Below are 14,998 nucleotides of genomic sequence, written 5' to 3' on the forward strand. Positions count from 1 at the left end.
TCAATCTTGAAGTCCTGTGAAACTTAACCAGTTCGTTTTCTTAATGTTTTGTCAACAAATGGATAGGCTTTTTTCATAAAATGACAGTTAAGAAAAAAATAAGCATTTCTCTTGACCTATTCGCACAAGAAAACAGTGACTCTTTCATTGCAACATTCAAGCCAGAGATGAGAATTTTATTTGAAGATGACAACTGGTGGTTAATGGTATTCTTTTTGTACTTACTCGCTCTTCCAGATGAACGACAGAAAATAATCGGTATTCTGAAGATGGGTTCACAACAGGCGAGCTTGCAACCCGTACTGTGTTTTTTTAATTCAAAAAGGACATTCCTGAGGGTAAATGTGATCAGGTTTATGCGTCAAACAAAACTGTCTGTGTGGGAGGCTTTTGCTTTGTAGCCTAAATGGTTAACTCAGGCGTGTCTACACATAAAAGAGCTGAATGATAATTAAGAACTGTCAGTGAGCACCACCACACTAGATATTATCAGTGTTTACCCGCAGTATCTGCTCATATTTACAAGTCACTTTATAATGTTCATGAAAGTATCTTACCTCAATTATTTATTTGTAACTAGTCATATAGCATGGGTGGATAATGGTTTTTTTAATTGCTGGTTACATCCCCCAAAGAAAAACCAACCTTGTAATTAATTTAGAGCTGTTTTTTCTTAAAGAATTATTAAACATCAAAATCACTTCTTTTTTTACCTATGCAAAGACAGCCAAAAAGTACATGTCTTACAAAAATACTTTAAAATATGCTTTATTTCCACATTGTGGCCAGTTAAGAGAGGAAACAAAGAGGATGAGAAGAAAGAATAGGTGGGAGCAAAGGATGGGAAATAGAGACAGAGAGGTGAGTAGATGGAAAAAGAGAAAGAAAAGCATGAGTGACAGAGGAGGGGCATGTCACAGAGGAGGGGAAAGGATGAGAAAGAAAAATGGAGGAAAAAAGGAGTAGCAGATTGCTTTCTTGAGCGGAGTGGGGGACATTTGGACAAAGTGAAGAACAGCATCCACCATCAGGGAAGGGAATGGGGGGAAAGGTTTTCTCTCCTATCACAGCCATTATGATCAGAGCAATGCTAAGATTGAATGAGATCAGGTCCAAGGTAGGTCTAGCAACAGGATGAGGTTTCCCACGCTTGCTGTGGACTCTACGAAGAGCCATGTCTCTTTAGTCACTTAAATGATTCCTCACAATGATTCCTTCTTTATGAATTTCCTAGGTTCTTAGATTCTTTTTTTTAAATTGACATATAATTTAAATACCATCAAATTCACTTTTTAAAAGTATATATTTCAGGGTTTTTGGTAAATTCACAAGGTTATACATTCATCACCACTACTTAATTCAAAAATATTCGTCACTCCTAAAAGAAACTGCATGAATACTAACAGTAAGTCCTCATTCCCTCCTCCTACCAACCTCTGGAAACCAAAAATCTCCTTTATATCTCTAGCAATTGGCATATCCTAGAAATTTCATATAAAGAGAATCATATCATATGTGGCCTTTTGTGTGTGCCTTCTTTTACTTAGCATGTTTTTAAGGTTCATCCATGTCATAGCAGTATTCTTCACTCCTTTTCATAGTTGAAAAATATTTCGCTGTATGGATATATCACATCTTCTTTATCCATTTATTAGTTGATGGACATTCTAATTGTTTCTAGTTCTTAGTTATTATGAATAATATTGTTCTGAACGTTCCTGTACAAGTTTTTGTGTGAATATATGTTTTCAATTTTCTTGACTATATGCCTACAATGGAATTGCCAGATGTTATAGTAACTCTATGTTTAAAATTTTGAAGATACCAGAATTTTTAACAGAATAAAGATCACCATTTTATTCACACCAGCAATCTTGGAGTGTTCCAAATTCTTCACAACCTTCCCAACACTTGTTATTGTCCACCTTTTTGATTAAAGTGATCCTAGTGGGTGAGAAATTGCTCTCACTGTGATTTTGATTTGCATTTCTCTAATGACTAATGATGGTGAGCATCCTTTCATGTGCCTATTGGTCATTTGTTTATCTTCTTTGGAGAATTATCTAATCAAAACCTTTGCCCAAATTTTAATTGGGCTGCATTTTATTATTGAGCTATAAATATGCTTCATATATTCTGGATACCAGACCCTTATCAGATATATGATTTGCAAATATTTTCTCCCATTTGGTGGGTTTCTTTTCACTTTCTTGATGCATAAAAGTTTTAAATTTTTATAAAGTCCAGTTTATGTTTTCTCTGGCGGATTATGCTTTAGGTGTCATATCTAAGAAACCATTGCCTAATCCAAGGTCATGAAGATATACACATAGACTTACTCTAATAAGGGTTTTATAGATTTAACTCTTACATATTTAGGTCTTTGATCCATTTTTTGGGTTAAATTTTGTGTATGTTATGAGGTAGGTGACCAACTTCATTATTTTGCATGTGAATACCAGTTGATCTAGCACTATTTGCTGGACTATTCTTTCCACATTGATTTTTCCTGGCACTCTAGATATTTGTCCATTTCATCTAGGTTATCTTATTTGTTAGTATACAATTGTTTATAATAATCCCTTATAGTCCTTTTTATTTCTGTTGGGTTGGTAATAGTATCACCTCTTTCATTCTTAGTATTAGTACTCTGAGTCCTCTTCCTTTCTTTGTCAACCTAGCTAAATATTGTCAATTATTTTGGTGCTTTCAAAGAACCACAGTTTGGGTGTTTTTATTTTCTCTATTGTTCTTCTATTCCCTATTTCATTTGTTTCTGCTGTAATCTTCATTATTTCCTTCCTTCTGCTTGCTTTGGGTTAAGTTTGTTCTTTCTTTCCCTAGTTTCTTAAGGTGAAAGGGTAGGTTATTGATTTGAGAGCTTTTTTCTTTTTATATAGGCATTTAGAACCATAAAGTGAGCGTTGCTTTCATTGTATCCCATAAGTTATGCTATATGTTGTGCTTTTGTTTTCATTCATCTAAAAGTATTCCTAAGGTCATGTGATTTCTTCTTTGACCCATTAGTTGTTTATGAGTGTGTCATGTAATTTCCAGTATTTATGAATTTCCCTGAGTTTCTTCTGTTATTGATTTCTAACTTCATTTTTTTTTATGGTCAGAAAACATACTTTGTATGACTTCAATCTTTTTAAATTTTTTAAGACTTCTTTTATAAGGCTTAATATATGGTCCATTCTGAAGAGTACTCCAAGTTCACTTGAGAAGAATGTGTATTTAGCATTTGTTGGGTGTTCTATAGATGTTTGTTATGTCAGGTTGGTTTGTAGTGTTGTTCAAATCTTCTTTTTCCATGGTAATCTTCTGTCCAGCTGTTCTATTCATTATTAAAGTAGAGTATTGGTGTGTCCAGTTATTACTCTTGAATTTTCTACTTCTCCCTTAAATTCTGACATTTTTGCTTCATGAATTTGAGGGCTCTGTTGTCAGGTACATATAAGCTTATAATTGTTATATCTTCCAGATGCATTGACCATTTTATCATTACAAAATGTGTTGTTGTTTTTTTTGTCTAGTAAAAATTTTATCTTAAAGTTTATTTGGTCTGATATTAATATAGCCAGTCCAGCTCTCTTTTGATTGCCGTTTGAATGGTATATGTTTTTCTATCATTTTACTTTTAACCTATTTGTCTTGAATCTAAAGTATGTTGCTTGTAGACAGCATATATTTGAGTCATTTAAAAAATCCATTCTACAAATCTTTGCCTATTAATGGAGTGTTTAATCACTTATATTTAATGTAATTACTGATAAAGTAGAATTTCCTTTGCTATTTACATTTTGCTATTTGTTTTCTACATGTCTTATGTCTTTATCTCTTCTTTTTCCATTACTGCTTCCTTTTGTGTTAAAGTCCAGTTCTCCACTATTAGTAATGTTAATTCTGATCATTTGACAACTAAGAAATATCAACCACTCTGAGGTTGCCCAGGTGACTTTAAATCTCACTTGAGATATTGATTGTTCTTCACTATTCCAATAAACCAAATCATGCAAAAGATTTCATGATATAGTTTAGGGTTTAGTCACCACTTGCTAGAAGAATTCAACGTATTATCAATGACAATATAAAATATTTTGAAAAGTTTTATTTTGTGTCTTAACTCCTTTCATTATTCATTCACACACAAGATGCTAAGTGCCAACTTAATTCTAGGCAATGACATAGACACGGGGGAAACAACAGTGAATAAGATAGACAAGGTCCCTGTCCTCATGAAGCTTAAGTTCTAGTGGAAGAGACAGTCAATGAATAGATAAACAAGTATATTCTAAAATACACAGCAAGATAAGAGCTAGGAATAAAATACGGTATGGGAAAGATGTAGAGATGCATAGTGGAGGGGATATGTTAGATTGGAGGATTCTGAGAAGTGCTCTCTGAGAAAGTGACTTTTGAACAAACACCTAAATGAAGAGAGGGTTCAACTCATAAAGTTCTGTTGGGGTAGTGTTTGAGGTAGAGAAAATAGCTGCAAAGACCCTCAAGCAGAAGCGTGCTTGGCATGGTTGAGGAGCAACAAAGATTCCCATGTGGCTGAGGAGAAATAAGCAGGGGAAAGACTGGTGAAAAATGAAGCAAGTTAGGTAGCCAGTGTTCATATATGCATGATCTCATAGGCCTTATTCTAAGCCAGTAGAGGGTTGTGAGCAAAAGAATGGTATTGTTAGTTTTCATTTTTAAAGGATCACTCTGGCTACTGCATGGAGAATAAACTGTTGGAGGACATGAGTGAAGTTGAAAGACCAATGTAGTGGACACTCCTTAAGTTGATTTCTAATAAGCTATACCCTCATATTGGTACTCTCCCTGAATTCAGGCAGAACATATGACTTACTTCTAATGAACAGAATATGGCAAAGGTGATGGGATTCAATGTCACAGTTATGTTACATTACATAAGACTTCATCTTAGCAGACTGGAATGTGAGACATTCTCTTGATTCTGTTGAAGAAGCAAACCATCTATGACCTAGGAGTGGGCCATGTGTCAGAGACCTCTAGGACCTATGGGCAAGGCAGTCCCTGGCCAAGAGCTGGTAAGAAGCTGAGCCCTAAGCTCTATAACCACAAGACACTGAATTTTGCCAACTATTTGAGTTAACTAGGAGGTGGATCCTTCCTTAGTTGAACCTCCAGATGAGAATGCAGCCTGCCAACATCTTGATTACAGACTGTCAGATGCTGAGCAGGGTCAGTTAAGCTATTTCTAGACTCCTTCCGGATCCATGGAAACTGTGAGATAATTAATGTGCATGGTTTTAAATTGTGAGATAATACATGTGCATGGTTTATGGTAATTTGTTACACAGCAACAGAAAAACAACACAACCAACTCAAATGTTTTTGTAGTAGTCCAGGCAAGAGATGATAGCTAGTAGTAATGGAGATGGGGGGAAGTGGTCTGATTCGGGATGTGTTTTGAACATAGAGATTTTGCCAATAACATTTGCCAGTAGCTTGGATATGGTATATGTGAGAATGGAGGAGCCCAAGATGACTCCAAGAATGGCTCCATAAATAAAAATATCCCACTTACAAAAATCAATTGATTTATATTTTGTGCATCTTATAAATAAAATCTGCTCAACCCCCATTGGCATGATGTAGCACTTCTTCCAGGAATGCATTTGACCCTATTCTAAGCCAGGCTAGTTTTGCTCATGCTTCACGTTTCAAGTGAAATGTGTCCCTTCTGTGAAAGCTCCATCATGTAGGATAGTAGCTTAAATTTTTGCTCCCTGTCTTAGTCAGTTTGGGCTGCTATAATGGAATCCCATGGCATGGTGTCTTATAAACAACAGAAATCTATTTCTCACAGTCTAGAGGCTGGGAACTCCAAGGCACTGGCAGATTCAGTGTCTGGTTCACAGATAGCTCTCTTCTTGCTGTGTCCTCTCATGGCAGGAGGGGCAAAAGAGCTCTGTGGGGTCTTTTTTATGAGGGCACTAATCCTGTTCACGAGGACTCTGTCCTCATGACCTAATCACCTCCCAAACACCCCACCCCCAAAACACCACCACATTGGGGATTCAATTTCTACCTATGAATTCTGGGGACACAAACATTCAGTCTACAGCACTCCCCTAGCACATTGCTCAGAAATCTCTTTACAATATTTGTCTCATGAACTGTAACTTATGTTTGTGCCTCTGTCTCCTACACAAGGCAGATGTTTTTTTGTTGTTGTTGTTGTTGTTTTTGCGGTACGCGGGCCTCTCACTGTTGTGGCCTCTGCTGTTGCGGAGCACAGGCTCCGGACACGCAGGCTCAGCAGCCATGGCTCACGGGCCCAGCCGCTCCGCGGCATGTGGGATCTTCCCGGACCGGGGCACGAACCCATGTCCCCTGCATCGGCAGGTGGACTCTCAACCACTGCGCCACCAGGGAAGCCCAAGGAAGATGGTTTTCATCTTTATATTGCAAAAGCCTAGAACAGAGTCTGGGACATCTAGAAAATATTCAAAAGTTTGGTGAATGAATAATTGCAGTTATTTGGAAAATATCTGAACTCATCAGATTCAACTGTATTTTATCTGATTCTGTCCTCCCATATCAACATAGTTCATCTCACTATATGATCAACTAAAGCAGAAAAGATGTGTACTCATATATTACCTGTATATGTGAGTGTATATAATAAATAGACTGTACTGTAATCATTTGACATTGTTAACTCCATAAATAACATTATTACTCATGTTATATATTCTGTGTGTATGTGTGCATGTGCTTGTTTACATGTGTTTTGTGTGTGTGTGAGAGAGAGACAGACAGACAGAGAGATAAAGGATTCTTATAAGCTGAAAAAACATGTTTAATCCAGTTTAAATTGCAGATCCAGCATTTACCTTCTTGATCTATTGTTTCCTAGTCTTGTAAAAGGATAAAAGTGAAATTTTGAAAAGACTTTTGAGACTGATACTTCAAATATTCAAGAATGTGCAAAAGGGATAAGATAGATGCTAAGTCTCTTTAAAAAAGGAAAGGAATGTTCCAATATAAAAAATATGGTATTTGTGGGCTATGGTTTGTTCAAACACACTGGGGTAAATTTCCAGGCTTCAGTCCAATTGTATGATGCATTCAGAATCTCTGTGCCTACTCATAAAAATGTCTCGGATAAAAGACTTTGAAAATTGTTTAGGGACTTTAACTGTTCTGAGCACAGAAATGTTGGCCATTTCATTTTGGGACCAGAGGTTCAATATGGAACCTGATAGACCAGTGATCATAGTTTCTGTAATTCCAGAAAAGACACACACACACACACACACACGTACACATGCACACACACCCTTCCTAAGAGGGCAAGTGACCTCAAAGGATTGGAGGAGCCTCTCTGAGTCAGTTCACCATTTGCCTTAAAGTGTTCATTTTCCTACTCATCTTTCTGGGACAGCCAAACTCTCCAATAAATCACAAATACACACTTGCTGTCACTCGGGAAAATTTTTGGCAACAAGACTTATGATCTGGAGCATGATGGAATTTCTGTCTCTCCAATTAAAAATGATGTTCAACACTATAGTATATTCAGAAGTTGAAATACAATGTTGTACGAGTGAAATCAATATAATGTTATAAAACAGGGTTACCTCAATTTAAAAAAAATGATGCTCAAAGCAACCCATTACTTCGGTTAGAGTAATTCACAGATTGGAACCAAAGCAGAAATGCCAAGCTCAGAAGAAAGCCAGACCTGAACACAACTGAAAGGGTTTTCCATAGACAAAATCAAGAAACAGAACAAATTTGGCTGTTCAAAATATTACTTAATCCTAACTTAGTTCTCAGACAAGGATGGAATATCAATTGATAATGATAGATATACCTTTACCAGTATGGGTTGAAGCTATCCAGGAGACACCACCAAACGGTCAGTCTCAAAATTTGATCTATGTTACCTTATAAACATTCAAACAACAGTCATTGCTGAAAATGTATAAGAATTGGAATCTATTTTTGGAAAGCATATTTAGTATATTCACTAAGCCCCTCACGGCTCTATCAGTGACTCTGCTAAGGGAGGGTGCCATTCAGAGCCATGCAGAATGCCATTTAAAATGCACATGCTTGTAAAATGGGGAAAAAAATCAATAGGTAAAGAAATATTTGTTCTGTGGTTACAAAACCATATTTCAGAGCCAGGAAAGGCTTTTCTTTTGGAGAAAATTGTGTAATTTCCAGATGAAAGTTTAAAAATTAAAAAACAACAACAAAATATCCAGCAATGTAAATTAGTAACACAACATGGTTCAAGCAAGTGAACTATGCTAAATTCTGCACAGAAGTTTCCATGATGTTCATACACAGAAAGAAAATATTTTGGAAATTATTTTCATGTTGATCTTCTAGACAGGAAACCAAACCTATATGGCCCTAACACTTTGTTTGCATTTAATAACCATTAAACTTAAAATTATTATGTTTTTAAATTTCCCAGCAACCCAATTTTCTAACTTAGTCTTTTTCCAGATTTAATAATTTTTAAACATAAGATTTGAGGTTTCCTGTCCTTGAATGTTCATGAGATGATTTCTTGTTGCCTGTGTGAGAGCCAACTTAAGTGGATTTATGTTACTTAGAATGAAATAACTATTTAACTTTAGTAACTCTGGGGTTAAAGGATGCAACGTTTTGGCAGGAGTTTGGTCATGTATTCTTTTGGCTGGGTAACCTAGATTCCATTTTACTTAGGGAAATTCTTTAGAGATACATAGTTTTACATCTTCAGAGTAAAACAAAGTTTTATTTCTTTAGTTACTTCATTAATTCTACTTTGTTTTATACTCAGCTTGCTACTCCATCCTTTGTTCTAGTGTCACTGAAATATCATGACCAACTTTTTTCCCTTCACATTTTAAGTTTAAGATAAGCAGAATGGGGTGATGGAAAGAACAATGGATTTGAACTCAGAAGATCTAGGTTTGAATCTTGCACTAACTGGGTGATGTCATGCCTTTGTTTTCTCAGCTGTAAAATGGGGATTATCTTCTTACCAAGACATGGTGAAGAATCTAATATGTATAGTATACATATATAATAGATTATATATATTCTCACTAATATATAGTGAGAATTTAATGACTTCTATATAAAGGTGGTGGATTGAACACAGTCCTCTTAAAATCTGACTGCAGCATCAATAAAATTAAAATTATAATGATGGAGCAGAAAAGGAAATTAAAAAGCAGAATTTTGGAGACACGAAGACAAATAGTCAACTGGCAATCAAATTGGAAAACTCAAGAAAGCTGAATCTTAAGCCAACAGTGGAGAAAGCTAGATTAAGATTCATCAAAATGTCCAAGAATTGATGAAACCCTCTGAAAGTGGGAGGTGAAGAGAATGCTGATACAAGGAGACTGGTTGAAGGATGTGTGAAAAGTGGTTGGGTTCCTATATCCCCTCTCCCACGCCATGTACTTGGGCAAGATGCCCTTCCCCCATCCTGGCAGAAGTCTGGAAGTTTATTCTCTGGAAAAGGTAAAATGCAGGGTCTCTTTATCTGAGTATCAGGCACAGTTCAGCAGAGAGGATCCATGACAAAAAAAAAAAAATGATTAAATGAAGGAATTCACAGTATTCTAAGATGCTCTCCACCTACGTGTCCAACCCTCTACCCTGGGAACATTGGCAATCAGATCGACACCTGCCTCTGGACAGGAGATTGAAAGAGCCTGTATTGGAGAACTCTGACCAACTTAACAGAAAATATCCAAATCTACTGACCTCAGGGATTCTGTAACCCAGAGCCTACGCTGGTCATTACACACATTCAGAGCTTCCATCAACTTTAGAGTCTCCCATTATTAAACATAAGTGGAAAAATTAATGATACCAACATTCAAGGAAAATCTCTAATATGAAGAATACAGAAAACAACAACACACAGGGGGAAAAGCCACTTAGAGGAACCAGAGCTGTACAGGAAGGATCAAACTTCAAGTTAATACTATAAATATCCTTAGACAGATAAGAACATATTATATCCATGAAACAAATGAAATGCTATTTAAGAGAGAAAACAAACAGAATAAAAAGGGGTTTTGAAAAAAATAGTAATATTATAGCAGAAATGAAAACCTCAATAGAAGAGTTAAAAGATAAAATTAAGGAAAACTCCCAGAAAGTAGAACTAAAATACAGAGAAGGAAAATAGAAAATAAAACATAATAAAGAGGATAAGTCATGAACATCCAACAACTAATTAATAGGAGTTCCAGAAAGAGAGAACATGGAAAATAGAGAAGAAATTGTCAAAGAAATAATTCAAGAATATATCCCAGAACTAAGGAACACTAATTTCCAGACTGAGAGATCCTGACAAGAGTCAGGACAATAAATGAAAACAAACTTCCTGCCAAGGCATATTGTTGTGAAATTTCATAAAAGTGAGAACAAAAAAAATCCTAAAATCTTTCAGAATGTAAAAGTACATAATATACAAAGGGATGGTTTGCAGAATGACAGTGGATTTTTCAATAGAATCCTAGAACCTAGAAGATAATGGGCCAATGTCTTCAAAATTCTGAAAGATAATTATTTCCAATCAAGAATTCTATACTCAGGCGAACTATCAATCAATTGTGAAGCTAGAATATGCAAAGCCTCAAATGATTTTCCTCCCATACAACTTTGCTAAGGAAGCTACTGGAGGACATACTGCAATAAGATGAGGGAGTAAACAAAGAAAGAGGAGTACATGAGTTTCTAGAAACCAGAGATCCAACCCAGGAGAGAGGTGAAGGTAATACCTGAGATGCTGATGAGGGAAGTCCTCAAACACCAGCTCTCATGTCCAGTGCACAGCAAGTCCAGATTGGAGCAACACAAAGAGGACACCACCAGCAATCATTCTAAAAAGAAAGATGACCTTGAATTTGATGGATTACCTGATAAACTTGAACATAGTCACAGATGTATTCTTCTGGAAGAGAGTTTGAAGATAAATTACTATAATTTACACAGAAAATTAAGAAAATAAAAAAGTGAGATAATTCTTAAATCCAGAGAAAGCAAGAAGTTATTCAAGCAAGAAAATCTAATCAGCATATTACATGGCTCAGCTGTGGGTAATATTACATAATTAACTGAGTATTGATCAAATTTACCAAAGTCTATGCCTTAATTAGGATATCAGAGAGGAAGTATTTGTGAGCATAGTAGAGGCAGAGTGAGAATTAACTCCTCATCTTTCACTTTAGGAAATCAACAGATTATCTCTCAAAGGGGAAAATCAAAGAATAGCAGGGTAGGCCTGTTATGTGGGCATATAGTGGATAATATTAGAACAGCTGAGGGTAAACATGGTTGCCTTTGGGGAGTGGGGACTGGGGAAGGGATAAAAGTGCCCTTCCTACTTCCATAGGAAGCTTCATTTAACTTTTAAAACAAGGTACATATACAACTCTGATAAAAATTAAAACATAAAAAAAGATTAAATGACACACTGTGCCTCAAAATCATCTATCAGAGTACCTGGTTTGTAATAAACAGCTAATAAATTTATTTGTTTTTAAAAAAGATAGGAAAATTAGATGTTTGCTGTAGTCCTTTCACACAGGAGGAAGGAAGTGATCCAGAAAATGGAATCTAGGAGCACATTGTCCAAGAATGTATGACAGTATCACATCTTTTGAAATTATGTGGACTTCATTGGGTAGTAACTCAGGCACAGCAAGGGAACAATTCATCCTTATTGGTCCAGCAAGTCTGTTGAAACACAAAACAATGAAGCAATTTGAGCAAAGACCTTATGTGTCTGCATGTGTAGTGAATCCATTCACTTGGCCCAGAGAGGAGTATGAGATAGGTCAGAATCATGAGACAAGTTAGTGAGATAGATCTGTGTCAGGTGCTCACTCAGAGCTCATCTGGAGCTGTTCTCAACCTTGATTGCACACTAGATTCATTTGGGGAGCTTTAAAAAATCCTGATACCCACCACATCCTAGAATTAAATTAAATCAGAATCGTCTCCCAAGTACCTCAAGTGATTCCAATGTGTAGTGAGGTGGAGAAGCATAGCCCTAATGGGTAAGTTCATGAGACTGGGCTTGCAGCTGCCATTTCCCAAATCTCATCAGAGCCCAGGGAGAGGTAAGGAGATGCAGAGCCAATGGGGAGAGAAGATGGGTATTCCCTCCCACACCCCCACCATGCCAGGGGCAAACTGCACTTCTAGCCCAACCCCACCTCTTTTGGTACAGTTGTAGGAATGTGTCTTCTGGGTAATCCTAAGGCACACAACAGGGTCCTGTCTTCCCTCCATCATCCTCACTCACCAGAACAGGAGTTCTGACTGGTCAAAACCTGAGACACTGATGGGCAGTGTCTTGAAGGCAGAGACCAGGCTCCATCCTTTCCCCTCTATTCTTAGTATCTGGGGAAATAGACCATTTTTCTGTTTCTAGACCACTGGCCTTCTTGGGGTGGACTCAGGCACACTGGTCCCCTCCATTTCAAAATCGCTGCATGTGGGACTGGCGTCTCTCATGAAAATCCAGTGAGTGGGGAGTAGGACGCTGTCTTCATCAGCTCAGGCTGTTATAACAAACATACCATAGCCTGGTGGCTTAAACAACAGAAATTAATTTTCTCACAGTTCTAGTGGTTGGTAGTCTGAGATGAGGGTGTCAGTGTAGTTGGGTTCTGGTGAGAGCTCTCTTCTTGGCTTACAGAATGCCACCTTCCTGCTGTGTCCTCACAAGACCTCTTCTTTTTGTGCAAGTAGGGAGGGAGAAAGAGGAACAAGAGGGTAAGACAGAGAGGTAGAGACAGAGAGTGGGGAGCGGGAGAGAGAGAGATATCTGTCTGGTATCTCTTATAAGGGCACTAATCCCATCATGAAGGCCCCCCCTTATGACCTCATATAAACCTAATTATCTTCCAAAGGCCCCATCATTGTGAGTTAGGTTTTTAACATACGAATTATGGGGGTGGCAGATGCAAATATTCAGTCCTTAACAGATACCTTAGGTCTCAGCTCTGGGTCTTGCCTCCAGCAAAGCCTTCCTGAGGCTATCAGCCTTTTGGTCAGCTCTCCATAACCAGAGGGCATTCTGTTTCCTATCCAGTCATTGATTTTCTGTGTGCCCTCTCTCAGTTCAGAACCCCCAAGAGAGTGAATGGGAGAATTTGAGTTCTAAATTTTCTTCTAGAAACACCCAAATACAGTTTGTAGGGAAACTCCAAGCTGGCCCTCCACTACTCTGATGGCCTAAACAAGCAGCTCGAGTTTTCCATTCTCCTCCCCAATCAATTAGTATATGCATTTCACATATAAAGCAGGATGTTATGCTGAGCACTGTATGAAACTAAGAAGGAAGACACTCTCCTAGCTCACAAAGCAGAGTAAAATTCAAAATATTTAACAATGGGAGCTGTAGGCAATAACTACAGTTGACCTTGAACAACATGGAGGTAAGGGGCCCTAACCCTCCCAACAGTCAAAAATCCATGTATAAGTTTACAATTGGCCTTCCAGATCTGCAGTTTCGCATCCTTGGTTTTAATCAACCATGGACTGTGTAGCACTGCAGTATTTACTGGTGAAAAAACTCCGTGTATAAGTGGACCACTGCAGTATTGTTCAAGGGCCAACTGTATTTAAACACAAATCAATATAGGAGTATTGCACTATATGAGTAATATGAATGGTAATACCATTAGCCTTGCCCCAAAGAGTTTAGGAGTGCTCTGCCAGGTGTGCACTGGGACTCAGGAATGCAGTGAAGAATGCAAGCGATATGTTAGGGAATCGCTGACCGAAACCGCCCACCTTGGCCAGGCACGATGATAACCACTTGCAAGAGTTGTCTCCCAACGAGAGGTCCCAATTAGGAACATAGTGCTGCCGCTGAAAACTAACTGGGAGAATTTAGGAGGGGCCAAAAGGAGAAAGGAGAGACCAGTCCGTATGTCCTACCAACCTCCCAGAATCCTTCTCACTGTAATCCATCTTGGCTGAGCGATGTGCTAGCCACCAAGAAGGACCCTGAGTCAGAATGATAGGCCTGAGACAACCCGGAGACTAACCCCATCACCATAAAACCTGAGACTGCCAGCCACGTGGCAGAGCAGTTCTGCTGGTTTCCCTTATCCTGTTGCTCTCCAGCCAGGCACCCTTTCCCAATTAAGTTTCTTGCTTTGTCAGCACGTGTGTCTCCTTGGACAATCCATTTCTGAGTGTCAGACAAGAGCCCACTCTCGGGCCCTGGAGGGAGTCCCCCTTCCCGGAACAGATACAGAAGCAAAACCAAGCTGGGGCCTCCACTGAATGCCCCTTCTGTAGCAGGGAAGAGCCAAATATGTCTACATGTTGGATCTGTTTCTTTTACTTTAACCTTTGCTTCCTGTTGCTTTTGTTCTCTAAAAGGATACTGTCTATACATAATGGCCTGCCTAGGGGAACCCTGCCCCTCTGCCTGAATGTTAAACCAAAGTGCCTTTGTTCAGGGAAACATCCTGACCCTGCCCACCTGTGAATGGCTGCAAGAAAGAAGAAATTAACACATACCCTCCCCAAGGCTGGCCATTCCAGGGGACATTTGCAAATCTTATGGCCTATTTACTTTACTTCCTCATCTCCAGTTCTATAGAAGAAACTGGCATCCAAACCCCGAAAAGCATTATTTTGAGGCATCAGTCTGCCATCTCGGTCTACAGGCTTTCCGTATTCCTTGCCTCAACACGTCATCTCCAGTTTATTGGCTTGTTGTGTGGCAAGCAGAGTGAGCTTGGACTCGGTAACATTTCCTGTGCTGTATTTGGATTCCTCCACCTGGGGAGGCCTAGACACACAGGGGTCCAGGCCCAGAGTCAGGGACCAGACTTAATTATAAGTCTGAACCAGTCTTCCCTTTCAGAGAGGCCTTGGCTTGGGAAACAGAGAAGTGAAAAGAAAAAGAGGTCCTTTAGCTGGAGTCAGGTAGGGTCACAAGCAGAGTGAAGAAGAAGCTCTTAATTCA

This window comes from Delphinapterus leucas, chromosome 10 (genome assembly GCF_059928025.1).
Source record: "Delphinapterus leucas isolate spDelLeu-1000000601 "Yukka" chromosome 10, BTC_Dleu_Yukka2, whole genome shotgun sequence".
Lineage (NCBI taxonomy): Eukaryota > Metazoa > Chordata > Mammalia > Artiodactyla > Monodontidae > Delphinapterus > Delphinapterus leucas.